This window comes from Empidonax traillii, unplaced genomic scaffold, assembly GCF_003031625.1.
Source record: "Empidonax traillii isolate 1590-97213 ecotype Southwest subspecies unplaced genomic scaffold, ASM303162v1 scaffold1009:size532339, whole genome shotgun sequence".
Taxonomy (NCBI): Eukaryota; Metazoa; Chordata; class Aves; order Passeriformes; family Tyrannidae; genus Empidonax; species Empidonax traillii.
The window spans coordinates 156,858-179,706 of record NW_020956202.1 but is presented as its reverse complement, the minus strand read 5'-3'; positions in this window follow the sequence as shown (position 1 = coordinate 179,706).

The following is a 22,849-nucleotide window of genomic DNA, read 5'->3' as shown; positions in this document are numbered from 1 at the left end:
TTGAAAGGAGCCTAAGACAAGAGGGCATGGGCTCAAGCTCTGCCAGGGGAGGTTTAGGTTGGATATTAGGAAGAAATTCTTTACAGAGAGGGTAATCAGGCTGTGGAATGGACTGCCCAGGGAGGTGGTGGATTCTTCGTCCCTGGAGGTATTTACGAAGAGACTGGATGTGGCACTTAGTGCCATGATTTAGTAACTGTGGTGGTAGTAGATCAAGGGTTGGACTTGATGATCTCAGAGGTCCTTTCCAACCCATCTGATTCTATGATTCTAAAAAAGCCTAAAGAATTTAGAAAATTCAATATGAAGTGGGGAATAGGGTTTGGTAAGTGTTAACTACTATTCTAAAGTTTGAGAGACTATACAACTATACTAAAAATCTATATTTACTACACAACTACACTAAAATCTACAAAAAGCTAAAAATTCTAAAAATCCCAAGGCATCACTATGATTCTGTGAAGAACTAAAATTCAGAAGAACCGACTGTCTTAAACACAAGATATATCCCATATCAACAGTCTCTCCAACTTTGGAAAAGAAAAAAATTTATTTTCATGTAAAACTGAGTTTTCCATAACAAATTTCAGGATAAATTTATTCAACATCATTTATTTATAGATTGTTTTATTAGTCATCAGGAAATTCCATTTCATACTCATGTAACACTGGTCCTGCAGTTGTGGGTTCACAGACTCAGCCAGTAGTTTTACTTTAAAACATATATGTAGGATTCTTTAATACCTCGACATAGCATTAAGAGAATAAACCACAGACTTGTTCCCAAGAGGTACTTTTATTAATTTAGGGGAGAAAATAAGGAAACTTGGCAAAAGTTCAAAAGGGCACTACACAAGCAAGACAAAATGTTCCACCACAATACCAACATACTAATCCAATCTCTCCATAGCACTTAAGTCAAAATCCAACCCTTCCAGCTCCAAGTCACTCAAAGCATCAAGAAAAGAGCAAAGACAGTGTTGTGGTTTTAGCTAGCTCTTGTAAACGGGGCAAAGAATTTTCTCCCTTCCCCCTGGCTATCAAGATAAGCACTTAGGAGTACAAAAGGCTAGCTGACCTGGCTAATGGTTGAAAGATTAGTCTCCTAGGAAGGGGGTTGATAAGGAACTGCACCTTTTGTTTTCTTTCTCTTGTCTCCTGGGCAATGAGAGGGAGGAGTTGGGGGTTACCATGTGGTTGGAAGGAGGTGGGAGGGGTGGCTGGGGGCAGTCTGGGTTCTCTGATCTGGGCTGGTTGCTGTTTGCCAGCTGGAAGCCTGCGTGAGTCCTTCATTGGAGTGGAGCTGCTGTGGTTTTTTTCCCTTCCCTGGAGGATTTTCTTTAATTTTTTTTCCTTTTTTTTTTTTTTTCCCCTCCTTTGCTTTTCCCTTTCACCATTCCCTGGGCAAGGAGCTCCCAAGGGGGAGAAAGAGAGAAAGGACTGAGTGGAGAGGAGACTGACTAGCCAGAGGATCCCACAGTGCCATCTGGTGGTGGGCACAAGACATTACAAGTTCTGCATCTCCAGTGATCCAACAGCGCCACCTGTTGACTGTGGTTGGAATTGCACCAAGGGGCTAAAAAATTGAATTGTTTATTTTTCCTTTTGCCAGTTTATCGGTTTTGTTTCTGAAGGGGTTATTTGTGGGTATAGGAGTATTGTTTGGTTGTTTTACCTAGGTTTTTTTGGTGTTTTTGTTAATACACACATACTTTTAATAAAGGGCTGTTATTTTTCCTTTTCCATAATTTGTTCTTTTCCTTCAATCTGAGTCTTTTAATTTTGGATTTATAATTGCTTAGAGATAGAAGTTTGGGTCTTTTCTCCTAACTCACCCTCAGCAAAAGACCCTTGTCTCATTTAAACTGGGACAGAAAGAGAAGAGGGAGCAAAAAGAGAGAGGGAGAAAGAGGGAGAGACAGATTACATAGCTACCATTGGAACCTTGTGGAAGACCAACTCTCACACATCCAGATGGCAGGGCCATGACATGTAGCAAACATATGCCTTTGGTTTTATCTGCTCTGTTCCTTATGGCCACCCTCACCCCACCCCCCTCTGCAGGGCCTCTGACCCACTAGCCACTCTGAGGTTCCAGGCGATGGGGAGGGGCAATGTTCTTCAGTGTTCTTGCTGTCCCTGCCAATCTGAGACTGGGTTAGGGGCTCCAGGAGGTGTGATGTGTTATATTTTTCCCAGGCTGTTTCTGACTGACAGCTACTCTGGGGCTTCTCCATGTGGGCTCCAGGGGTCTGCCATGAGGGATACGACATCACCTCACCTCCATGAGGTTCAACCCATCCCTTCCCCCTCCACATCCCCCACATACCCCCCCACACATCCCCTCACAAGATGGTTCTGAACAATAATTACAGATCTGGTGTCTAACAACTCACTAAAGTGAAAATAAGTATTTTTCCACTTACCTCTTTTTTACTTCTACCTTTTCTTTCCAATAAACAAAAAAATAGGAAATTATTCTGAAAAAATAAGTTCGCTTTTTCATAAAATCATGGAATCATTTAGGCTGAAAAAGACCTCTAGGATCAAGTCCAACCATTAACCCAGAACTTCCAAGTCTACCACTAAACCATATACTTAAGTGCCATGTCTATATGCCTTGTAAATCCCTCCAGGGATGGTGACTCACTTCCCTGGGAAGCCCTGTTCCAATGCCTGATCACCCTTTCTGTGAAGAATCTTTTCTGAATATGCAATCTTAACCTCCCCTGGTGCAACTTGAGGCCCTTTCCTCTTGTCCAAGTGTTTGTTACTTGGGAAAACAGCCCAATCCCCACCTTGCTACAACCTCCTTTCAAGTAGTTATAGAGAGCAAGAAGGTGTGAGAGACTGGATTCATATCTCACTGGGTTATTTAACTATTGGGTTGAATCAACCAACTTGTGTATGTTGGGGAAGGAGCCAAGTGCTTTGCCAGGGCACAAGGGTCGGCACAAGAAACACAGACATCAACATCTAAGAATAAGTGTATAAATTTACTAAAGTGCAAAACAGCAAAGAATTACAGAAGAAGCAGAGATTTATAAAAGGATAAGCTTAGCAATGCACCTAATCATTACCACAAAGAGTATCTATAGTGATTAAGAAAGATACATCACCAGTTACCCCTTTTAATACATTACCATGTGCATCATCCAGACCTGCACATCAGCTTGGGAGCCCTCATCCCTCCTGGTAACTGGGAAATCTTATGCAGTGCATCCACTCGTAGGTGAGGTCTCCGTCTTTGCTGTGAAAGGGTCCAGATTTTATATTGTTAAACAAACAAGCTTACATCACGTATTTAGTGGGGAAAACATCTGACTTTCTTCTCTCCTTGGTTTTCACCCAAAACCTGTCCAGGGCACAGAGGAAAATCAAGGGAGTCAATTTGGACCATCTACTGTTGAACGAGGCCAACCATTTACTTCCATGGCCTTGACTAGTCTCTAAAAACAGAAAGATAGATACATTCATAACTCATTAATGAACTGTCATGGGTTTACGTGGCTGGGTTTTGGTAGTGGGGGTCTATAGGGGTGTCTTCTGTTAGAAGATGCTAGAAGCTTCCCTGTCCTATGCAGCCAATGATGGTCAGCTCCAGGACGGACTTCCTGCTGCTGACCAAAGCTGAGCCAATTAGAAGTAAATGTAACGCCTCTGTGACAACATGTTTAAGAACAGAAGAGATTGTTGTGCAGAAGAAATTCCAGCCCAGGAAGAGTGGAGGAGAACATGGGATAACAACGCAGGCACCAAGGTCAGTGCAACAGTAGGGGGAGGGGGACCCCTCGCCGCCTCTTCCCCGGGCGCAGGGGAAGGACTTAGAGTTGAGACCCCTGAGGCCCATGAAGGACCATCAGGGTGCAGAGACCCCCCCTGCAGCCTGAAGCTGAATTTTTGCCCCAAAAAAGCACAAAGAGACTGCTTTAGAGATAAAATTTGTTTCTTTAAAGCAGGAGGTATTTTAATGCAACGCGTTGGAGAGTTCCCAGGTCATACTGGACAAAGAACTCTGTTGAATACATTTAGCACAGTTCTTTTATACAGTTCCAGAGTATAGGATTACATCACAAACATGCATATTTATTAAATTGCAACATCTACTTGTAATATTCATATATAGGCGGAGTCTTCAATTTGGGGAGGTTTAGAGGTGGGAGTTCCTGTAATCTTCATCATGGGCAGTGGTCGTCCATCATCTTCTTCAGTCTAAACTTTTGAACTGTCCTGAAATCTTTCCCTAATTTGGGCAGTTGGCAAATATGATAGGGTCAGGATGACTTTTGGCTCATCTATGGCTTGTCTTAATATTTCTTGATATTGTTATCTCTTTGCTTTAGTTCCATCTTGTCAGCATGTTCTGTTTTTTAGAGAATTTATTATTTGTGGTTTCCTGACATTAGGGTTTTGGAGCTATTTCCACAATTTTGTGTTTAACCTTTTGTTTCTCAAAGACTGCCTCAGAGACTGCTTCATTTGAGGGGTTTCTAGCCTATGGAGGAGCCCATGCTGGAACAAGTGGATGCCTGAAGGAGGTTGTGACCCCTTGGGAGGTCGAAGGATGGAGCAGAGTCCTGCAGGAGACCTGTGGCTAGTGGAGAGGGAAACCCACGCTGGAGCAAGTTTTTTCCAGGTAGGATTTGTGCCTTGGGTGGGGGACCCATGTTGGTACAGCTCATTCATGAAGGAATGCACCGCCATGGAGAAGTGACGCACAGGACAGTAGATTGGGAAGAACTGCTGCCCGAGGGATGGACTCATGTTGGAGATGTCCATCAAGGACTGTCTCCCATGGGACGGACTCCACAGAAGCAAGGGAAGAACTCAGAGATGTGGCCCCCCTGTAGCTCGTGGTGAAGACCATGGTGAAGCAAGTTGTCTCCTTGCAGACCATGGAGGACCATCAGGGAGCAGAGACTTCAGTGCACCCCATGGGAAACAACTACTGACTACAACCCCCCTTCCCCATTCCCCTGCACTGTTGGAGGGAAGGAGGGAGAAAAGCAGAAGGAAGGAGGGGTGGGGGGGGAAGGTGTTTTAAGACTGTTTTATTTCTCACTCTAAGTCTTATCCTGTTAGTAATAAATTTAAGCTCTCTCCCCACTTTGAGTCTGTTTTGCCAGTGAACAGTGACTTCTCCCAGCCCTTATATCTAATCATGAGTTCCTCAGCTGTTTTTTTTTTTTTCTCTCCTCTGTCTAATTGCAGAGGGAGAGTGAGAGATCGACTTTTAGTGGGTATTTGGAATCCAGTCAGGGTCAACTCACTACATGAACAGCTGCAAATCTTCAGTAATAAGTAATCTTATTAACAAGCATACATGTTTACACAGGTGTTGTCTTATCATATTACGTATTTTACTAAGGATTATACAGAATTTTGGCTAATAAGCAGATACACGGCTAAATATAACATTAAGTTGGAAGGTTCATCTAGAAGTCAACTCTGGCTCAGGGCCTGTTGTTCAGGCCTCAGCACTTCACTGGGTCAGTGTCCACATGGTTAGGTCTGCCAGAGAAGGCACATGGCCTGCAGCAGAAGCTGCATGGGGCAGCTGTCAATCAAAAGGCCTGCCTGGTAGCCTGGCCACACCACACCCCCTGGAGACTCTGATTGGCTGTACCATACCTCACTCTGGTCTGGAGGGCACAGAGTTGTCAGTTGAGCTGGACATCAGGCCTGGGAGGGGTGGCCACAGTAGCCAAAGCATATAAATAGAGGAGCACAGAGCTCTTTTTCCTCTTCCTTCCCCAGTTGTCACTATGTAAAGGATTCTGGTGGTAACTATTTTTCTCTTATCTTTTTCTTTACTCCTTCTCTCCCTTTACACCTGTTTCTTCTCTTTATCTCTCCCTTTCTTTCTTTACTCTTTCCTTAATCTCTTTGGGGTAACTTAAAACCTATGGGTTGTATTTTACTCAGTTGTGAGTTGGTGTTTGCTGGGTGCTTTGTAGACTCTTCTCCTTGGTTGTATGTTACTACTGTGAACCTTTTGCTGAAATGCCTAATTTCTCACTAAATTAAAAGAAATTTCTTGGGAAAAAGTCTATGGCTTTTTCTCCTTATGTGACTTCAAGGTATTTAGATCCAAAGGCTCTGCAAAAGTTCATAGGGAACTCTTGGAATCTTAAAGTAATACTCCCAGTAAAGCTTGAGGCTTCAGGACTGGGGTGTTAGAGGTCTCCCCTCAGCCTCCATTTCTCCAGGCTAAACAACCTCTGCTCCCTCAGCTGCTCTTCATAAGACTTGTTATCTAGACCCTTGACAAGCATTGTTGCTCTCATTTGGACCTGCTCCAGCACCTCAATGTCTTTCTTGTTGTGGGGGGTCCAAAACTGAACACAGTACTTGAGGTGTGGCCTCATCAGTGCCAAGTACAGGGGACGATCACTGCCTTAGTCCTGCTGGCCACACTATTTCTGATACAAGCCAGGATGCTATTGACCTTGGTCACCTGAGCACACTGCTGGCTCATATTCAGGTGGCTGTTGATCAACACCCCCATGTCCTTTTCTACCAGGCAGCTTTCCAGCCACTCTTCTCCGAGCCTGTAGCCTTGCATGGGGTTGTTGTTCCCCGAGTGCAGGATCTGGCACCTCACCTTATTGAACGTCATACAATTGGCCTTGGCCCATTGATCCAGGCTGTCCAGATCCCTCTGTAGAACCTTCCTGCCTTCAAGTAGATCAACACTCCCACCCAACTTGGTGTCATCTACAAACATACTGAGGGTGCATGTGATCCCCTCATCCAGATCATTTATAAAGATATTAAATAGAACTGACCCCAATACTGAGCCCTCAGGAATACCACTGATGACAAGTTGCCAAGTGGATTTACCTCCATTCACTACCATTCTCTGGGCCTGGCCATCCAGCCAGATTTTTACCCAGCAGAGTACACCCATTCAAGCCATGAGTAACCAGTTTCTCCAGGAGAATGCTATGGGAAGTGGTGACAAAGACTTTACTAATGTCCAAGTAGATAATATCCGCAGCCTTTCCCTCATCCACTGAGCAGGTCACCTTGCTGTAGAAGGAGATTAGGTTAGTCAAGCCAGACCTGTCTTTCATAACCTCATGCTGTCTGGGCCTGATCCCCTAGTTGTCCTGCACCTGATGCATGATGGCACTCAAGATGATCTGCTCCATAACCTTCCCTGGCACCAAGGTCAGACTGACAGGCCTGTAGTTCCCCAGATCCTCCTTCTGGCCCTTCTTGTAGATGAGCACCACATTTGCTCACCTGCAGTCAACTGGAACCTCCCTGGTAAGGCAGGACTGCTGCTAAGTGATTAAAGGTGTCCCAGTGAGCACTTCTGCCAGCTCCCTCAGTACCCTTGGGTGGATCCCATAGACTTGTGTATTTAGGTGGTGCAGCAGGTCAATGACCATTTTACCTTGGATTATGGAGGTTTTATTCTGCTCTCTGTTCCTTTCTTCCATCTTAGGTGGCTGGGTACCCAGAGAACAACTGGTCAGTTGAGAGAAAGTTGAAAATTAGAGATAATGTTATTTAAAAGCAATAGTGTTGCTTTCCTCATTTTTAAAAAAAATATTTAATTCTCTCTTTTCTGTGACAGAAGTGGGAGGACTGGGAAACAGCAGAACTAGTGAATGAAACGGATAATTCACCACAATCAAATAAAAGCTTTCTTGTTTTTGCTGTTTAAGAAATAGACATTAAAATTGATGTAATATAATTTAAAATACTAGAAATTTTTATCAACCAAGTAATTTTTATTTAGCATGTAGTTAATCATAAAACTTGTCATCTTAAGCAGTAAAGTAAGTATTTAGTCTCTTAAAATGTCTTTGTCTGAGTCCCTTGCTGCTCACTCAGGTACAGCACTCCCATACCCCTGGCTTTTGCTACATCACTGCTGCAGGAGAAGCTCCTCCAGCAGTGCCAGCTTGAGGATGCTTCTGCTAGGGATAAAGATGCCTCCCTGTCTAAAAATATGGGGGAAGGCAAGAGGAGTTGTCTTTATGAACCACACATCCAGCTTATTATATTCAGAGACACTACAGTCTCAAGACTCTTGGGAGTCTTGAACCTCCATTGTAGTGGAGAAGAAGGTGGACTCAGAACCCTATAGGATAATTAAAGAATTGTTAGTAAAGGGTCTGTTAAAGAGGAAGGCTGGAAGCTGGTCACTGCACATACCAGGAGGAAGGTTCCTTCTCCTTCTCAAAATCTGACGGGTAGGACTGGTGCCTTCTTCAACAGGTATGAGGCTCTGGAACTCATCATGGCTAGGCTTTGCAAATGAAGATTTGAGAAGGGGCTCTACCCACGCTTGCTACAGGCGCGCTGATGGCTAAAAAGGCCAATGTGAGATAGACAAGTCCGGTTGCAGAACGTACAGCAGAAAGACTCCCCAGGTGATATAGACAAGACACGATTATTTCTGCATTGTCTTTTCTCCTCGAGAGTAGTCCTAGGTGTATTCTCAAAAGCAGCAGCAGCGTTATAGATGGTGTGTCTCCAGGCCTCCCGACTGGAGGCCAGAGTAGACCAGTGGTGGTGATCAATATGGCCAAGGCTGAGGGATTGTTTCAGGCAGTCCTTGTGTCTCCTCTTCGGGCCTCCTCTCTTGCGGCAGCCAGTGGCAAGTTCCCCATAGAGCACAATCTTAGGGAGGCGGCAGTCCTGCATCCTGGAGACGTGCCCTGCCCAGCGCAGCTGAGTTCTCAGCAGCATGGCCTCAATGCTTGTGACTGCTGCCTGTTCAAGGACAGACATGTTGGTCACATAGTCGGTCCAGTGGATGTTAAGGATTGTACGGAGGCAATGCTGATGGAAGCGTTCTAAGAGACGCAAGTGGTGGCGATTAATGACCCATGATTCAGATCCATATAAAAGAGTAGACAGTACAATGGCTCTGTAAACACTGATCTTTGTACTTTTCTTCAGGTGTTTGTTTTGCCACACTCTTTTATGGAGTTTACCAAAAGCACTGTATGTCTTCGCTAACCTGTTATCTATTTCAACATCAATCTTACCGTCCGAGGAGATGATGCTTCCCAGGTAACTAAACTGTTGGACTGATTTGAGCACTGTTTCACCAATGGTGATATGGGGATGATGGAAGACTTCCTGAGGTGCAGGCTGATATAAAACTTCTGTCTTCTTCAAACTGACTTCCAGCCCAAAAAGCTCAGCAGCCTCTGCAAAGCAGGATGTTAAACGCTGCAGAGCTACTTCTGTGTGGGTGACAAGGGCGGCATCATCAACTTAAAGCAGCTCACAGACAAGATAGTTTAAGGTCGTTGTGTGGGCCTTCAGTCGCCTTAGGTTGAATAGGCTCCCATCGGTACGATATTGAATGTAGACACTGTTTTCAACATCGAGGTCTACTGTGGCCCTTTGGAGCATCATGCTGAAGAAGATTGTGAATAAGGGTTGGTGTGAGAACTCAGCCTTGCTTCACACCATTGGCTATTGGAAACGGCTCAGAAAGTGCATCCCCATATCTGACTTGACCGCGCTGGTCCTCATGAAGCGAGATGATCATTTTGAGGAACTTGAGAGGACATCCTAAATGTTCCAAAATCTGCCACAGACCTTTTCTGCTCACAGTATCGAAAGCCTTGGTGAGATCAACAAAGGTAACATAGAGTCCTTTGTTCTGTTCCCGACACTTTTCTTGCAGTTGTCTGAGAACAAATACCATGTCTGTGGTACCTCTGTTGGCTCGGAAACCATACTGGTTTTCAGGTAGAAGATCTTCTGCTATGGTGGGTATTAATCTGTTCAAAAGAATTCTTGCAAGGATTTTACCAGCAATGGAGAGCAGAGTAATACCTCGGTAATTTGAGCAGTCTGATTTATCTCCTTTCCTCTTGTACAAGGTGACAATGACAGCGTCACGAAGGTCTGAAGGCAGTTCACCTTGTTCCCGGCAGCGCACCACAAATTCGTGAAGTTTGGCCACCATGCTTTCAGATTTCACGTGGGATTCCATTAACCCCAGCTGCCTTGCCAATTTTCACCTGCTGTATTGCTTTAAGAGTTTCTCCCATGGTGGGGGCAGTATCCAGTTCAGTTTTCACTGGTTGTTGTGAAATGTACTGCATTGCTGAGTCCTCAACTACACAGCCAGTACTGAAGAGAGTCTGGAAGTGTTCAGACCATCGATTCAAAATGGAAACTTTATCTGTGAGAAGTGTTTGGCCATCTGCACTGAGTAAAGGGCTTTGAACCTGGTGTGTAGGACAGTAAGCTGTTTTCAGAGCCTCATAGAATCCCCTGTAATCACCTGTATCTGCGCATAATTGGATTTTTTCCGCAAGATTGGTCCACCACTTGTTCTGTATGTCACAAAGTTTCTGTTGTAGCTTACTGCATGCAAGTCAAAAGGTTGCTTTTCTTATATGACAAGATGGCTGAGCAAGGTGGGCTTGGTGAGCAGTTCTCTTCTTACTCAACAATTCCTGGATCTCATGATTGTTTTCATCAAACCAGTCCTTGTTTTTCTTGAAGGAGAACCCTAAGGATTCTTCATAGGACTGCAGAATGCTATTTTTAATAAGTTGCCAAAGCGCTTCAGGAGAGGGATCCGTGGAATGAACTTCGAGCCTGGATTGAAGATTTACCTGGAAACTGTCCCTTACTGTAGCTGTTTGAAGACTGTTAACTTGAAGTCTCCTTCTAGGAATGCCGTCCTTTTTAGGTTCGAACTTAAGGTGGAGATTAAGTTTACAGCGCACAAGGAGATGATCTGTTTGGCATTCTGCACTAGGCATCACGTGGGTGTGACAAACATCGCGAATATCTCTCTGTCGGACCAAGATATAATCAATGAGGTGCCAGTGCTTGGACCTACGATGCTTCCAGGTTTTCAGGCTATCTTTCTGCTGAAAGATAGTGTTGGTGATGGTAAACTGCTGCTCAGCACAAAACTCTAGCAGAAGGCGACCATTATCATTGCAGTTCCCAACACCGTGCTTGCCTAGTACTCCTTTCCAGGCTTCAGAGTTCTTTCCTACTCTGGCATTGAAATCACCAAGGATAATGATCTTATCATCTGCAGGAACCTTTTGGATAAGGCAGCATAGGTAGTTGTAGAATTTATCTTTTTCAGCAGGGTCAGTTTGGAGAGTTGGGGCATATATACTAAAGAGAACAGCATGTTGCTTGTTGTGTAGTGGGAGGCGTAGGGAGATAATACGATCAGAATGACCAGTTGGCAGATTTTCAAGTTTAGAGGCAATAGAGTTTTTAATCATGAAGCCAACTCCTGAGAGATGCCTTTCAGATCTGGGTTTACCTGACCAGTAGAGTGTATAACCAGCACCATGTTCTCTAAGGCTACCTTCCTCATGAAGACAAATTTCACTGAGAGCAGCGATGTTGATGTTGATTTGTGACAGTTCATGGGCAATTAGAGCAGAACGACGCTCAGGATGTCCACTGTTCACAGTATCAAGCATGGTTCTGATGTTACATCATGCAAGTGTTAATTTGAGTACACCTTTGGAGGGAGGTGTACGCCTTTTACTCTTAATCTTTATTTGACCGCAGCAGGAGATACCCGTTGGCTGTGGTTAACCAACCAGGTGAAGAGTGGAGATGAGCTTTGGTTAGACCACCTTTTCTAGGCCCCTCTCCATGTGGAGCAAGCAGTGCTCTCCTTGGAAAAGGTTGCTTGGTCATTCAGGATGCTGCCGAGTGAGTCTGTCATCTCCAGGGTCAGACTCAGGCGACCAATGTCCTGAACCGTCTGCATGCAGGGTTAGGACTGCGGCTTCCAGTGCATCTTATCACCTGCCATTTCGTCCCTCACCTGTCACTGCAGGACTTTACAAGTGTGGGTATAACCCTTGAGCCTGCACAGTGGATTTTTTTAGGTGAGGTGCTGCGAGCTTACACGCGAGCGGGAAAGAACGACACATCTATAAGATGCAGATTCAAGTCCGTTTTATTATCCAAAGGCCACACAATATATATTCTTTCGAGTCCTGGACATGCGATCACGAGCACAGCATGCTATTATGATTGGTTAGCCTGCATTGTTCACGCGCCTCAAGCAGTCCATCAATTGGTGGTCTTTAAAGCACACATTCCTGGGAAAAGTTTCTGTTATCACCGTTTTTCTCATATTGCTTTCTGCTGACCTCTGCATTCTTGTAGCCGTAAACTTGTTTGTCTAACGGTCAACTCCTGGCCTTTTCAGAACTCAGCATATTCGTTTAAAACTGCTAAGGCCCCAACATTTCCCCCCTTTCACTTAAGCATAGAATCAAAACTACGAATAATACAATCCTGAAGACACCTAAAAACACACGGAATAATAAGTAATAAAACCAGAATGAAAACGAGTATAGATAGCCCTTGTTTATCTTTTAGCCAACCTCCTACTCCCCAAGAAGCCAGCCAGGCATCCAGTCCAACAGATCCTTCTTTTACATGATGCATGCGTTCCTTAAGTTCTAGTAACTGTTTGTGTATGCTCTGTGAATGATCAGATAGATTCATGCAACACATTCCTTCAAAATCCTGACACCCGTGCCCATGGGCTAAAAGCAAAAAATCAATTGCTGCTCTATTTTGCAAAACTGCATGTCTTAAGCTATTTAAAAACACACGCGTAACCCCTTTTTGTATTTGTGCTAGGAAAATTGCCTGGGTCGTCCTTTGCCGGGCCCTTTGCAAACACGACACCAAACATGGCAACATTAGTAGCACAACCACAAAAATAGATAACAGAAGCAAACCTGTCTTGACCATAGGCAAAAGCCATTCTGATAGCAACAGACCATTTAGTCAATTCTGACCAGCATTAACCTGTAATTCTTTAATACTTGCTTCCAGTCATTGAAGGTTAGTATGCATCAACTTACCATAATAAAATCTATATAATACATCCTCTTAAAATCTTAACACTTCTAAAGTATTTTAAGTTCACACACATAGATATCTACACAGTTTTTTTCACTCATACAGCTTTTTTCCAGTCATTCAGAAGGTGGCCACCTCAATCCACTCCTCATTCACACATAGCTGGGTTTTTAATTATAGTTTTGCATTTCAACCACAGATCTCAGATCCCAGTATTACTGGCTGTGTGCTTCTCAGTCTGCCATCCGTGGTAGTCATGTTCAGCAACTCCACCTGTCCTGAAGAGGAATCAATACAAGGAAGAAAAAAAAAACCTTAACAAACCTATATGAGATCCATTTTTGATCCAGCACCTGTTCATGTACATGCATATTCTCCTCCTCCTTTTATCTTGTATTTGAAAATATGTTTGGCATGTAAAAATGCTTTCTTGACAATAACTTGCCCCATGAGTGAGCTAGCCCTGCTATAGAATACCAAAAGTTATGCAACATAACAGAAACAATGTTAGGTGAACTGAAAGAAGAGAAGAAAACCATGTGTGTACACTTTAAATACCCAACTGAAATTTACCTTAACTTGATACTAGGAAGGGGAAAAGCAAAATCTGCAATTACAAAATCGCAGTAACCAAGTAACCAGGACCAATCATAGATCTCTCAAACTTTTAACTATTCCTCAGTAAGTTCCACTCCTCTGTCAACTGTGACACTGTGACAAACTCAGTGAAAAGCACCACCAGCCATGCACATGGAAGTTCTCTTCAAAGCTCTTTTTTACCTTTTTTTTTTTTTTTTTTTTTTTTTTTTTTTTTTTTTTTTTTTTTTTTTTTTTTTAATCATCTGTAGTTTTAGCAGTTTTGTCACACTGCAACACTACAAGTGCCGAGCCTTGGGTCCTCCGAGACACCGTCAACACAGGCGGTGGCCCCTGCTCTGGCTCGGAGCCTGCAGTGCCCCAGCTCTGCAGCTCCATCAACAGCGGCTCCACCTTCGGTCTGCTCCCAGCATGGTGCTGCGTGGGCGTCCCGGTCTGTGTCGGCCCTCCCTGCCGGTGCTGTCTCTGTGCTCTCTGAATGTTGGTATACAGTCACTTCTGAGTTTCTTTCCGTGTGCCTCTTTCAGTTGCTTCCGCTGTTAACAAAAAGGCTTACAAACCGTTGCTATTAATAGTTCAGTCAGTTTTAAGTTGTTATCATAACAGACACAGATAAGAGCAGTCAATTTTGCAAAGGGGTCTGCTTGGGAAAAAAGAATAACTTTAACGCGGGACTGAAGCCAGTCCGCACGTTGTTCCACAGCGGGTCTCGAACCCATGATCCTTGGATACGCACTCCCATGCTTAACCAGCTGAGCCATCCAAACTTCTTTAACACTCCCTGTGCTCTTTTCAACGTAGCCAGGCTCCCATCACGGTAGCCAGGCACTCTTAAAATCTTATAGCAGCTTCGTTTTGGAGTCTTAGAGTAAAATTCTTTACCCCGTGTCTTGCATCCGTGAGTGATTGCTGTGAGGAAACCATAACTTGCAAAGCAAACATATCTTTGCCTCTTGTTCAATTGCATTAACATTGTTAAAAGTTCAAAGAATGTTGTGGGTGGGCTCTACGGAATTCCACAGTTGCCATGCTTTGCAGAACACGTGGGGGGGTGGAAGGGGAGGAGGGAGGAGGCTCCTAGCGTCTGCCTTCCTGTGTCTTCTAAGAGCGCTCCATCTTGCCCCCCCCCCTTTTTTTGTCTCAGCCCGTCTCCGGCACACACCGCGGGAGGAATGGGGGGGGAAACGAGATGGTTTCGATCGCGATCTGAGGCGGCTCTGGTCCCAGCCCTGGCTCCAGCTCGGCTCCGGCTCTGCTCTCCTGAGCCAGGCCATGGCGACACCAGCGTAATAAATCTATCAACGCCGAACACGGCAGCTGAGCGTTAGTGTTGTCAGCCAAGTTCATTAGGCTATCAACAACCACCTGTTCCACTGCTAAAGCAGTTAATTCCATCCTGCTTATCCCTGACTCACCGGTCAACCGTGCACGTACCGCCTTTCTTTGGGCACTCAGCTAAAGTTTCACTGACAGCAGGATCCTCGCAGACTCCGCAGCTAGATGCAATTCGACCCTCTCCAAACAAGTACGTCGGGAGTCACCATATACTGAGGGCTTACACGCGAGCGGGAAAGAACGACACATCTATAAGATGCAGATTCAAATCCGTTTTATTATCCAAAGGTCACACAATATATATTCTTTCAAGTCCGGGACATGCGATCACGAGCACAACATGCTATTATGATTGGTTAACCTACATTGTTCAGGCAGTCCATCGATTGGTGGTCTTAAAGCACACATTCCTGGGAAAAGTTTCTGTTATCACCGTTTTTCTCATATTGCTTTCTGCTGACCTCTGCATTCTTGCAGCCGTAAACTTGTTCTTGTTTGTCTAACGGTCAACTCCTGACCTTTTCAGAACTCAGCATATTCGTTTAAAACTGCTAAGGCCTCAACAGTGAGGCTCAGCTTGCGCAGAACTGGTCCCACCGTTTACTCCTGAGATTCATCTGCCAGGGCCTAGCAAGCTTGGACAGTGACAGTGAGGTCCTGAGGACGTAGGTTTAATTAGAGTATCCTTCTCTTGGATGGATGGACTTACAGGGCTAAGCGAGCTCCATCTGCCCGAGTTTGAAATTAGAGTTTTCCTTCTCCTAGGATGACCGCCAGAAGGCTAGTGAGCTCATCCTGCCCATAGACACATTTGACCCTTCAGTTTGGACCTGTCTGGCATGGGAGACCCTACTGGAGGCATATGCCACCACCAGCACAGCTGGCAACCTCAAAAGGGCATACTGAAATAGTTTGGACAAGCCCTTCTCTCCCTACTTTTCCTTCACAGCTTCCTACAGTTTAACCCAGGGACATTTCCTTGCCCTGAGCACCCCTCTAAGATGCTATGAAACAAAACAAAACAAACCAAACAAACAAACAAAACAAACCCGCATGGACCAACAAACAAAAACAAAACAAACAAACAAGAAAAAACAAACAAAAAAACCAAACAAGAAAACCCCAAAAAAACAAAAAAGAAACACAACCCACAAAACAACAACAACAATAAAAACACACCACATTCCAGCCGAACCCATATCCCACTCCCACTCTCCCACTGCCTCAACGCCCGAAGAGGAGCGATCCCGGCATACCCCTAGGCAAGAGCGGGCACACGTGTAAGAGGTCCCTGCATGCACCTATGCTTGGGCACCCTCCATAGCCCCTGCCCAGCCTGAACCCCCCCAACCCCCAGAGAAATCAACTGCCTGCCCCAAACCTCATCCCCCAGCATGCCACCACAAGCTCCCCTTTGGACTGCCCACCCATGGCCCCCCAGCGTCGGCCCGGGGAAACCCCAGGTCTGTCCGTCCACCCCCCCGCTCCTGTCCGGCCTGACCTGGCCCGGCCCGACCCGGCCCGGCCCGACCTGGGGATCTCCCCCCTCTCTGAACGGGACCATCCACCCGTCCCCCCACGACGATCTGGGGAACCCCCAGGACCGTCCGCCCCCCCCTCCAGCTCCCCCCCTGCACCTGCCTGGCCCGACCCAGTGTGGCTCTGTCCCGCAGCCCGGCCCTGCATGGTCACGGACCATTCACCAACCGCTCCGCCGCTACGAAGTCGAAACAGAGCTCCTGACTGCTTCTCCACAAGGTCAACTGCACAGATCGGCGAGGCACCATCTCCCATGCATGCAGGGCAACAACGAGGCACAGGAGCAGGAGTGGGTCCCTCACCACCCACCACTCAGCTGCAGGAGCACGCTGAGCACGTGGCTGCCTGCCTGCCCCCCATCTTGGCCCCCCCGCTCTGGAACTAGAAGGCAAGACAACGGATGAGGTGGGCAAAGGTCCCTCTGGGGTAGTGGGGCCTTCTAAAACAGCACTACCTGTACCCTGCATCAAGACCTCCTCTGTTAAAAGGAAAAGAAGGATAGTTGTAATTGGAGACTCCCTTCTAAGGGGAACGGAGGACCTGATATACAGACCCGACCCAACTCACAGGAAAGTCTGCTGTGTCCTAGGGGATAGGGTAAGGGACATTACTGGAAAACTCTCCAGTCTAATAAGGCACTCAGATTGCTATTGGTTATTCAAGCTCGCAGCAACAAAATAACAAAGAGAAGTCCAAGCACAATTAAAAGAGACCTCAGGGCCCTGGGATGACTGGTAGAGGGATCAGGAGCACAGGTAGTGATTTCCTCAATCCTTCTGGTAACAAGGAATAATGTTGATAGGGAAAGCCAGATCCATCAGGTCAATGAGTGGTTCTTTGAGGTTGGTGTAATAAGAAAAATTTTGGTTTCTTGACCATGGGATGATCTACTCAACACCTGGTCTACTGACACCTAACAGGACATACCTATCTCATAAGGGAAAAAGAGTTCTAGCACAGGAGTCAGTGGGGCTTTTTGATAGAGCTTTAAACTAACTTGGAAGGGGGAAAGGGACAAAACCAGGCTTGTCGGTGATGAGCGATGGGATGGTGTGCCAAAACGTGCAGAAATGAGCACTAATGAGATCCTTCAATCTGCTTCACGAGGTATTGACTGCAATGTACCACACCTGAAATGTTTCTACACCAATGCACACAGCATGAGGAACAAACATGAGGACCTCAAAGCTTTGGCCCAGTCCCAGAGTGTGGGGGAGCCCAACTGGTTCTGGGGTCTCTGTAAGCTGAGACATAGAAGATGGAACATCTACACCGGGCAGAGTGTCAGCCACGGACAGAGAGCACTGTGACTAAGAATGGATTTCCTGTCAAGAATGCTGATTCATTGCTTTAAGACATGCGTGGATGTATGTCTACTTGTGGGTTATTTATGTTACTAACAGACCAATAGTGCTTGTACATGTGTCACCTAAAACTGTATAAAGTAGCTGCATGGCTGTAATAAAGGGTCCTGGTATCCCAAAGTCATGTCATTTCCACCAGAGATTTGACATCACAGGCATAAGTGAAACCTGGTGAGACGTGACCTGTGACTGAAGTGCCCTGTTGGACTGTTATAGGCTCTTCAGGAGGGATAGGCAGTGTAGCAGTTATTAATATAATAACTGATGAGTCCCAAAGGACCAGAAAAACACCAACGTGGTGTGTAACGAGATAATCTTTATTCCAGGGGTCACAACTTATATAGCAGTTTCAAATGCTGGCACGTCACGACGTGACATTATCAGCCAATCCTAAACAAGCATTTAACTGAGCATGTGTGACAGAGTACCTAGAACTACAACTCCCAAGATGCTCTGCGGCACCCGGTATAACCAGACCCCACATCTCCCCCGTTTTTATTAATAACAAGATACAGAACAGTGCAAATTTAAAAAACAGTGCAAATCTTAACTATTTTTCAACAAAACATGTTTCACTTAACATAGTAAACTTATTCCTTATTTAAACCTTATATACCTAAGAGTTCTATGCAATAACAAAACTTTATTAATCAAAAACCTTCTTTACTTAAGGGTCTTATGTAATTGGGTAGAACAAAAAACCTTTATTATCTGAGGGCCTACACATAATTGGGGAGGATTTACTTTATTAAAACACAAGGAAGAGTTTAAAGGGGGAACATCATGTTCTGAGTTCTTTTTAGGGGTGGTGTGGCAGAGATAGTTTTTGCTGTGTGTGTTTGTATTAGATATTTGGTATAAGGTGCATATTGTTCACATACATTCATGCATTCACACAATCACTCACTCATTCTTAGGAGGCCGCCTTCATTCTTTCTTCATACATTCATATCTGTAACCTTTGTTTTTATTTTTCAACCACATAGCCTAGGCTTTATATTGAGTGATTAATTGTGTGTTTCTCTATCTTCAGTTTCTTCACTTGTCATTTCTGTTGTTTGCTCCTGCTGTGAAGGAGACTTAAGATATGGCCTTACACACCTGGAAGGAATCCACCTCAGTTTAGTACCTGCAGAGACACAAGCGTACCCTCTCCCCCATGTCACGAGGTCCACTGATCCCGACCACTGTCCTGTTACTATGTCTTTTATCATGACCAGTGGTTTCTGAGGGGAATGTACCTGGGTTGTGTGTTGGCGTTCATACCTTGTACAGTCTGTGTCATCACAATTTAAGAAATTTATGACATATGTTGCTTTCCACAGGCGTTCCTGTGGGCTGAGGATGGAGTCCCCCTTTTTTTGTTTCAGCAACATTTCCTTCACTGTGCGGTGTGCCCTTTCCACGATTGCTTGCCCCATGGGTGAGTGTGGTATGCCTGTGGAATGAAGGATACCCCAATCTGTTAGAAATGTTTTGACCTTTAAAGAACAGCATGCAGGACTGTTGTCAGTCTTTATGGTTTTTGGAATACCTAAAGTTGCAAAGCAACTAAGCCAGTGTTTGATAACATCTCTTGCTTTTTCTCCTGTTTGTGCAGTAGCATTAATGTACTTAGAATGGGTATCTATTGTAACATGGACATATTTCAGTTTACCAAATTCAGCTATGTGTGTCACATCTGTTTGCTAAATCTCATTGGTTGTTATACCTCGGGGATTAACCCCTTCTTTAGATGGCATTAGGGCAATTTGTTGACAGTCAGGACATGACATGATTATATCTCGAGCCTGATTTATTGTAATTTGGAATTGTCTTTTTAGGGAACATGCATTTTGATGAAAAAACAGGTGGGAAATTTTAGCTTGCTCGAGAGCTTTGGGCACTGTGATGGTCATAGTGGTAGCATCTGCTTTTTGGTTACCTTCCGCTATGGGTCCTGGCAAATTTGTGTGGGAGCGAACATGCATTATGTAAAAATCAAACTTTCTGTGGTTCAGAAGGAGCCATATAGTGCGTATTTCTGCAAACAGACAAGGGTTAGTGATATCTCCAAGGAAAGAAGCTTCGAGACGCGAAACCAAACCTGCAACATAACATGAATCAGTAACAACATTAAGTGGTTGATCAGAAAATAGTTCAAAGGCTATACGGATTGCAGCAAGTTCCAGGACTTGTACAGAACCTTGGTTTATGGTTCGTACTTTTTTGTCTCACTGTCCAGTGATAGAGTTTACCCATGTTACCACAGCCTTTCGTTACCGTCCAGATGCATCAGTGAAGACAGTGATGCCTTCCACAGGGTGTGGCCGGTAGCGGTGTGCAGTCATTAGAGGTAGATTCCCCACTTCTGCCCAGAGTCTGTGCTTGGGGAAATGAATAGAAATGTCACCGGTGTAGTCTGCTAATGCAGTCTGGAATCCAGCATCTTCTGCGAGTAGCCAGTCCAGATTGTCTTTTGTTGCTGGAATGTAGAAGATCTCGGGGTCCTGTCCTTCCAGCTCCTGTAGACGTGCTCTGCCTTTAATGATGAGCTTAGAGAACATTTCATTAAAGGTCCAAACAGTTTTGGGTGGTGTGTGGGGTAGAAATAACCATTCTATAACCCTACGAGGGTCAGATTCCATCTGATTCCATTGAAACAGTACAGTAAAAGGCTGGAATTTGCTGGAGACAAGAGCAAGGCGGATGTGTAGATCAGGGTGTCACTGCCTGCCTTGCCTGTCCTCAATCGCTTGAGAACATACCTTCAGGGCTCGCTTAGCTTCAGTTGTCAGAGACTGTGTGGAGGTTAAAGTTGGGTCTCCTTTGAGCAGTTCAAAGAGAGGATACAGCTCCTCTGTGGTTATCCCTAGAATCGGTCTGAGCCAGTTAATAGCTCCTAATATCTGCTGCAAGTCATGTAGTGTCAAAGTGTCTTTTACCTTAAGAGTCAGTGGTTGTGGCACGATTTCCTGCTATGTGATTCTCCATCCGAGGTAGGCCCAGGGCTGAGTCTTCTGGATCTTTTCTGGAGCAACCTGTAACCCTGCTTCTCAGATAGCATTGGTTAGAGCAGTCATAATAGGTGGTAGATCAGTTTTTAGGGCAGTAGTTACTAAGATATCATCTATATAGTGATAAATGACAGCAGAACAGTAGAGTTCCCGGACAGGGCGTATGGTTTTGGCAACCACTGTCTGGCAACTAGTTGGACTATTCTGCATGCCCTATGGGAGAATGACCCAGTGAAACCTTTTCATGGGCTCTGCATGATTGAGGGCCGGAACTGAAAAGGCAAAGAGGGGGGCATTACTTGGATGCAGGAAAATGGTGAAAAAACAGTCTTTTAGGTCAATTACCATTAGTGACCATCCTGCAGGAAGCATGGTAAGTGAGGGAAGTGGCTCAATGTAAGTAAGTAAGTGGCTCAATGACTGCATTGACTGCTCTAAGATCTTGTAGCATTCGCCACTTGCCACTTTTCTTAGGGACACAGAACACTGGGGTATTCCATGGGCTAGAAGTTGGTGCTATGTGACCAGCATCCAGCTGTTCTTGGGCTAGGTTTTGTAGCTGAACAAGTTGTTCCTTTTTCAAGGACCACTGATAGACCCAAATAGGGTCCTCTGTTTTCCATGTCAATTTAATAGGTTTGTGGAACGGTTGATCAATGACCCTTAGTGAAAAATCTGAGTTTTCTTTGGTTGTCTTCTGCTGCGATATGTATTACAGTGCCAAATTGACCCAAGACATCCCTTCCCCACAGGGTACAAGGAATGGGAGCTATGAAAGGTGCAACTCTAGTTCTCTGTCCCTCTGGCCCTAGCACCGTGTGCAGATGAGTACTTTGCCTGGATTTTTGCATGCCTCCCACCCCCTGAATAGATGCTGCAGGGAACACCGGGGTCCAGTCAGATGGCCACTCTGTATCCTTTATGATAGTAACATCAGCCCCTGAATCTACCAAGCCCTTAAATTTGTACCCGTCTATTTGGCAAACTAGCATAGGTTGAGAGGCAGAGATGGTCTCTGACCAAAGTATTTGTGGCTGATCTGTGCTCCCCAAAGCCCTGGAACCTCTCTTCCTCACCCCAGGTGGTGATAAGGTGTGGAAGGGTATTAGCTGAGCCAGTCTCTGCCCTTCAGGTATGTAGCAGGGTGGTACTGGTGTCCATGCCATGATTTGGATCTCACACTGAGAATCCGAGTCAATCACTCCGAGTAAAACAAACAAACCCATCGTCGTGGTTGAGGAACGACCGATTAGGTGGCCATGCACCCTCGGACCTAGGGGTCCCCATACCCACTGAATAGCTTATTGCATGAACCAATGTTGTAAATGTTGGTCATCTTTTTGGAAAATGATTAGATGTAAGTAGTAGAGATTGGACAAAATTTTTGACTTTTGTCCAGTCTCTAAAGGGGGGACTGATACCTTGCTGTTTTGATGTTCTGATTTTTTTACCTTTTGTAGATCTTAGTTATGTAGTAAATGTAGATTTTAGAGTAGCAGCATATGATCCCTTTACCCTTTTACACACCAGCTCAAACCCCTGTTACCCATTCCCATATCAAGTCCCTAAATTTCATAGCCTGTTTAGTCTCTTTTTCAAGGTAGTATTGTAGAAGAACACCTTAACCCTACGGAACAAGATATAGCCGTAGACCCAACAACCTTCAGGCCTAGAATTCTGGATGGCCTCCAAGGACATTATGTGCTCTGAGGAAGATGAAGATGAAAAAGAGAGGGTCCCAAAACGCCCCCAGACCCAATTCCCAAGAGGCGTGGCGGGGGCAGAACCTGGGTGGTAGCTGGACGGGAGTGGGTGAAAATCATTATAAAAACTGTGAACATCTGTATTTCGGGGGCGCGCGCTGGGGGTATTCCAGAAAGCCTGGGGGCTTATTAAAACCTTTGTATCCTTATCTTATCTCCTACCCAATTTGGCTTGGAGTCTTTTTCCCACAGCCATTTAGGCAACAATAGGAACACCTTTTGTACTGTTCTAGACCAACCTGTCTACAGGGCAAATCAGTTTGTGTGATATAACCTGTGAAAAAATGATTTTAAACCTTTTAAGCAATATACCCTTTGTATTGCCCACTAATAATCCTAAATCTCACTGAAGAAAGAAAAGGCAAATGGATTAGTGACCTGTAAACTGCAAGACTTAAAATATCAATTT